Below are 6000 nucleotides of genomic sequence, written 5' to 3'. Positions count from 1 at the left end.
CAGAATAGCCAAAGCAATCCTGAAAAAGAAAGGCAAAGCTGGAGGCATCACAATTCCAGGTTTCAGGGTATATTACAAAGTTGTAGTGATCAAGACAAGATGGTACTTGCACAAAAACAGACACATAGATCAATGGAACAGAAAACTCAGAAAGGGACCCACAAATATATGGTCAACTAATCTTTCAAAAGCAGGGAAGAATATTCATAAGTTTTGATATGTTTTGCTTCCATTTCTGTTTGTTTCAAATGAGATGAAGGAAAGGGGTGCCTGGGTGGCTCAGTCAGTTAAGTGTCTGACTTTGGCTCAAGTCATGATCTCAGGGTCCCGGGATGGAGTCCTGCATCAGGCTCTGCACTTAGCAGGGAGTCTGCTTCTCCTTTTCCCTCTGCCCCTCCCCCTGCTCATGCTCTTTCTCTCTCTCTCAAATAAATATTTTTTTTTAAAAAAAGATGAAGGCAATTCCATGAACCTAACAAAAACTTGACAAAAACAAAATAAAACTCATTTCAAAGTACTGAGTACCATATACACATTTGGTCCTTTTTAATTTGAGCCTTTTGTTCTCTACCTTTTCCTTCACATATTTTCAGTGAATCTGCACTCACAACTAACTAAACTTCATTCTGGAGACTTTTATTATCACTAGGTTAGTTGTTTCTATGATGCTTCTTATAAATGTAGGAGCTCAGCATTTCATCATTTAACATCTAAAATTGAAGGAACTAATTTCCCAGTGAAACCAAACCCAGTATACGTTACATGTTACAGTTCAGTTGTCAAATACCACAGCCATAAATAAAATTATACAGATGTTACAAAAGTGTATTCTTTGGAGCTATATAAGTATCAAATGTAAAATTCAAGCACTGCAGCCAGTTTTGTCCTAGTTTTGTTTGTTCTCCTTAAGCATTGGCAGACTTCAGAGTTGCTCTTTGTGATACAGGAGACTTAAATGGTTTATGAGTCTGTGCTAACAGGCAAAAGGGTAGAATTTTTAACTGTATTAACTACCTCCTAAATAAATTAATGTCCCAGAAAATTGTCAGATAATGAACACATTATGAAATATACAGTAGTTTTGTGGATTATGCATTTCAGGATAATTCTGCCCAGTTAAGTTTGCATGATGGAGTTTTTCTTTTTCCTTTCTTTCCTTTTTCTAAAATTGAAGTATAGTTGACATACAAGCTTCTATTAGTTTCATATGTACAACATAGTGATTCAACAATTAATGTACATTATAAAATGCTCATATGATAAGTATAGTTACCATCTGTCACTATGCAAAAATATGGTATTATTCATTTATATCCCTGTGCTGTACTTTTCAACCCTGTGACATACTGATTTTAAGGATTTTATTTATTTGGGAGAGAGAGAGAGTGAGGAAGAGCAGAGGGAGAGGGATAAGCAAGATCCACACTGAGCGCTGAGCCCAAAGTGGGGCTCCATCTCATGACCGAGATCACAACCTGAGTCAAAATCAAGAGTTAGAGACTTAACCAGCTGAGCCACCCAGGCACCCCTCCCAACATATTTTTAAAACTGAGATTTGTACCTCTTAATTTCCTTCACCAACCCCACACCCCCTCCCCTCTAGCAACTACCAGTTATCCTCTGTATTTATGAGTCTGTTTCTTTTTCTTTGTTCATTTGTTTTCTTTTTTAGATTCCATATATAAGTGAAATCATATGGTACTTGTGTTTTACTGTCTGAAATTTCACTTAGCATAATAGCCTGTAGGTCCATTATGTTGTCATGAATGGTAAGATTTCATTTTTTTTATGGCTAATATTCTATTCTGTATCTATACCAAAACTTCTTTATTCATTCTTCTATCAATGGACAGTTAAGTTGCTTCCATATCTTGGCTACTGTAAATAATGCTGCAATAAACATAGGGGTGCATATATCTTTTTGAATTAGTGTTTTCATTTTCTTCAGGTAAATACCCTGTAGTGGAATTACTGGGTCATATGGTATTTCTAATTTTAATATTTTTAAATGAACCTCCATACTGTTTCCATAGTGTCTACACTAATTTACACTCCGACTGACATTGCACAAGGGTTCCCTTTTCTTCACATGCTGCCTACACTTATTATTTCTTGTTTTTTATACAGCCATTATGACTGGTGTAAGGAGATGTTTCATTGTGTTTTTGATTTGCATTCCTGGTGTTTAGTATGTTGACATCTTTTCATGTACCTGTTGGCTATCTGAATGTCTTCTTTGGAAAAATGTCTATTGAGATCCTGTGCCCATTTTTCAACTAGACTATTTGGGGTTTGGGGGTGTATAGTTGTATGAGTGTTTTTTTTTAATAAATTTTGGATATTAACCCCTTGGATATAACATTTGCAAATATCTTCTCCCATTCAGTAGGTTGCCTTTTGTTTTCCCATTCTGTAGGTTAATAGTTTGCTCTGTGCAAAAGCTTTTCAGTTTGGTGTAGTCCCAATTGTTTATTCTTGCTTCATTTCTCTTGCATAAGGAGGCAGATTCAGAAAAATTTTGCTAAGCCAATGTGTAAGAGATTACTGCCTGTGTTTCTTTTAGGAGTCTCATGGTTTCAGGTCTTACATTTAGTTTTCAATCCATTTTGAGTTTATTTTTGTGTATGGTGTAAGAGAGTGGTGCAGTTTTACTTTTTTGCATGTAGCTGTACAGTTTTCCCAACACCATTTATTGAAGAGATTATCCTTTCCCCGTTATATACTCTTGTCTCCTTTTATTTCTGGATTTTCTATTCTGTTCCATTGATCAGTGCATCTGTTTTTCTGCCAGCACCATATTGTTTTGATTACTACAGCTTTGTAATATAGTTTGGAGTCAGGGTGTGTGATGCCTCCAAGTTTGTTCTTTTTTCTCAAGATTGCTTTGGCTATTCAGGGTCTTTGTGGTTCCATACAAATTTTAGGATTACTTTTTTCTAGTTCTGTGTAAAATACTAATGGTATCTTGATAGGGATTGCATTGAATTTGTAGGTTGCTTTGAGTAGTATGGACATTTTAACAATATTAATTTTTCTAAGCCATGAGCATGGTTTATCTTTCCATTTGTTTTTGTTATCTTCAACTTATTTTATCAATGTCTTATACTTTTCAGAGTACAGGTCTTTCACCTCCTTGGTTAAATTTATCCTAGGTATTTTATTCTTTCTGATGCAATTGTAAATGGGATTGTCTTCTTAATTTCTCTTCCTGGTAGTTCATTATTAGTGTATAGAAATGCAACAGATTTCTGTATATTAATTTTGTGTCCTGCAACTTTATTGAATTAATTTATTAGTGATAATGGTTTTTTGGTAGAGTATCTAGAGGTTTCTATACATAACACCATGTTATCTGAAAATATGGCAACTTTACTTCTTTCTTACTGATTTGGATGCCTTTTGTTTCTTTTTCTTGTCTGATTGCTGCCACTAGGACTTCCCATATTGTATTGAATAAAAGTGGTGAGAGTGGACATGCTTGTCTTATTCCTGATCTGAGAGGAAAAGCTTTTAGCTTTTCATCATCGAGTATGATGTTAGCTGTGGGTTTATCATATTTGGCCTTTATTATGTTGAGGTATTGTTCCCTTTAAACCCACTTTGTTGAGAGTTTTTATCATAAATGGATGTTGGATTCTGTCAGATGCTTTTTCTCCACCTGTTGAGATGATCATGTGATTTTTATCCTTTATTTTGTTAACATGGTGTGTCATGTTGATTGGTTTGTGGATATTGAACCATCCTTTCATTCTGGTAATAAATCAAACTTAGTATTGGTGGATAATTGGTCTGTAATTTTCTTTCTTTTTTTTTTTCCTAGTATCTTTGTCTGGTTTTGGAAGCAGGGTAATGCTGCTTCCTAGAATGAATTTGGAAGTTTTCCTTCCTCTTCTAGTTTTTGAAATAGTTTAAGAAGTATAGGCACTAACTCTTTAAATTTCAGTGGAATTCACCTGTGAAGCCATCTGGTCCTGGACATTTTATAGTTGGGAGGTTTTCTTTTATTGCTGATTCTATTTCATTACTAGTAATTGATCTATTCATGTTTTCTATTTTTTCCTAATTCGGTCTTAGAAGATTGTATATTTCTAGGAACTTATCCACTTCTAGGTTGTCTAATTTATTGGCATATTATTTTCTAGTTGTCTCGTAATTGTATTTATGTGCTGTTGGTTGTAACTTCTTTCATTTCTGATTTTATTTATTTGAGTCTTTTTTTCTTGATAAGTCTAGCTAAAGGGTTATCAATTTCGTTTCTTTTTGAAGAAGTAACTTTTTGTTTTGTTAATTCTTTTCTATTGCTTTTTAGTATCTCATTTATTTCCACTCAATCTTTATTATTTTCATCCTTCTAACTTTGGGCTATTTGTTTTTCTTATTCTAGTTCTTTCAGGTGTAAAGTTAGATTGTTTATTTGAGATCTCTTCATTTTTCTTGAGGTAGGCCTGTCTCACTATAAACTTCCATTTTAGAACTGCTTTTGCTGTGTTTCAAAGATTTTGAACCATTGTGTTTCCATTTTCATTTGACTCAAGGTATTTTTAAAATTTCCTCTTTGATTTCATCCTTTCCCCATTAGTTGTTTAGTCTCCACATGTTTGGTTTTTTTCCAGTTTTTTCTTGTAATTTAATCCTAGTTTCATATCATGATCAGAAAAGATGCTTGATATGGTTTGAATCTTCTTAAATTTATTGAGATTTGTTTTGTGGCCTAACATATGATCTGTCCTGTAGAATGTACCATGTGTACTTAAAAAGAATGTATACGTTTCTGTTTTTGGATGCAATGTTCTGTATATATTTGTTAAATCCATCTGTTCGGTTTCATTCAATGCTACTGTTTCCTTATTGATTTTCTAACTGGATGATCTATCCATTGATGTAAGTCTGGTGTTAAAGGCCCCTACCATTATTGTATTACTGTCAATTTCTCCCTCTATGTCTGTTAATTTTGCTTTATATATTTAGGTGCTGCTATGTCAGATGCATGGATATTTATAATTATTATATTTTCTTGTTGGATTGATTATTTTATCATTATGTAATGGCCTTCTTTGTCTTTTATTACAGTCTTTGTTTTAAAGTACTTCATTGGTTCTTCATGTGATGCTCCATGACTCATCATTTGTGCACAACACCCAGTGCTCCATGCAGTACGTGCCCTCCTTAATACCCATCACCGGGCTAACCCATAAGAGTCTCTTTACGATAGAGAACAAACTGAGGTTTGATGGAGGGAGGCGGGTGGGGGATGGGCTAGATGGGTGATGGGTATTAAGGAGGACACATGTCATGTTGAGCACTGGGTGTTAAATATAAGTGTTGAATCACTAAATTCTACTCCTGAAAACAATATTTTTTTTTAAAGATTTTATTTATTTGACACAGAGAGAGAGACAGCGAGAGAGGGAACACAAGCAGAGAGAGTGGGAGAGGGAGAAGCAGGCTTCCCGCTGAGGAGGGAGCCCGATGCGGGGCTCGATCCCAGGACTCTGGGATCATGACCTGAGCCAAAGGCAGTTGCTTAACAACTGAGCCACCCAGGCGCCCCTCCTGAAAACAATATTACACTATATGTTAACTAACTAGAATTTAAATAAAAATTGGGAGGAAAAAAAAGTGTATTTTGTCTGATCTAAGTATTGCTACCCTAGCTTTTTGTTTGCTACCATTTGCATGGATTATTTATTCCTATCCTTTCACTTTCAGTCTGTATGAGACTTTAGGCCTGAAGTGAATCCCTTGTAGGCAGCATATAGATGGGTCTTGATTTTTTTTTAATCCATTCAGTCACCCTATGTCTTCTGATTGGAGCATTTAGACCACTTAAATTTTAAATAATTATTGGTAAGTGTGCACTTATTGCCATTTTGTTAAATCATTTTCCAGTTGTTTTTTTGTGGTTATCCTCTGTTCCTTTCTTCTGTTACTCTCTTTCCTTGTGATTGATGAATGTATTTAGTGTTATGCTTAGATTCCTTTCTCTTTACTCTTTGTGTA

The sequence above is a fragment of the Phoca vitulina genome, unplaced genomic scaffold (genome assembly GCF_004348235.1).
Source record: "Phoca vitulina isolate PV1807 unplaced genomic scaffold, GSC_HSeal_1.0 scaffold7, whole genome shotgun sequence".
NCBI classification, from domain to species: Eukaryota; Metazoa; Chordata; class Mammalia; order Carnivora; family Phocidae; genus Phoca; species Phoca vitulina.
This window is presented reverse-complemented; position numbering follows the sequence as displayed.